The sequence below is a fragment of the Lupinus angustifolius genome, chromosome LG03 (assembly GCF_001865875.1).
Source record: "Lupinus angustifolius cultivar Tanjil chromosome LG03, LupAngTanjil_v1.0, whole genome shotgun sequence".
Taxonomy (NCBI): domain Eukaryota; kingdom Viridiplantae; phylum Streptophyta; class Magnoliopsida; order Fabales; family Fabaceae; genus Lupinus; species Lupinus angustifolius.
In genome coordinates, this window is record NC_032011.1 from 17,470,706 (window position 1) to 17,471,666 (window position 961).

Sequence of the window (961 nt, forward strand, 5' to 3'; positions counted from 1 at the left end):
CTCATCCTAATCCTCATCATAATCCTCATCCTAATCATAATCCTAATCCTAATCCTCATACTCATCCTCATCCTCATTCCCATCCCCATTCCCATCCTAATCCTCATCCTCATCTTCCTCCTCCTCCTCATCCTCATCCTCATCCTGAACCTCATCCTCATCCTCATCCTCATCCCCATCCTCATCCTCATCCTCATCCTCACCCTAATGCTCAACCTATTCTTAATTCTCATCCTAATCCTCATCTTCATGTTCATCCTCATCCTAATCATAATCCTAATCCTAATCCAATCCTCATCCTCATCCTCATCCTAATCATCATCCTAATCCTTATCTTCATCCTATCTTCATTCTCACCCTTTTCCTCATCCTCGTCCTTATCCTCATCCTCATCCTCATCCTCATCCTAGTCCTCATCCTCCTCCTCATCCTCATCCTCTTCCTGATCCTAATCCTCATCCTATCCTCATCCTCATCTTCTTCCTTATTCTAATCCTCAACCACATCCTAATCCTCATCCTAATCTTAATCCTCATCCAATCCTCATCCTCATCCTAATGCTAATCCTAATCCTAATCCTATCCTCATCCTCATCTTCTTCCTTATTCTAATCCTCAACCACATCCTAATCCTCATCCTATCCTCACCCTCTACCTCATCCTCATCCTCATCCTCATCCTCTTCTGCCTCCTCATCCTCATCCACATCCTCATCCTTATCCTATCCACATCCTCATCCTCTTCCTCATCCTCTTCCTCAACCTCATCCTCATCCTCATCCTCATCCTCATCCTCATCCTCATCCTCATCCTCATTCTCATCCATACTCATCCTCATCCTCATTCTCATCCCCATCCCCATCCCCATCCTAATCCTCACACTCATCCTCATCCTCATTCCCATCCCCATCCCAATCCTAATCCTCATCCACATCCTCGTCCTCATCCTCATCCTCATCCTCT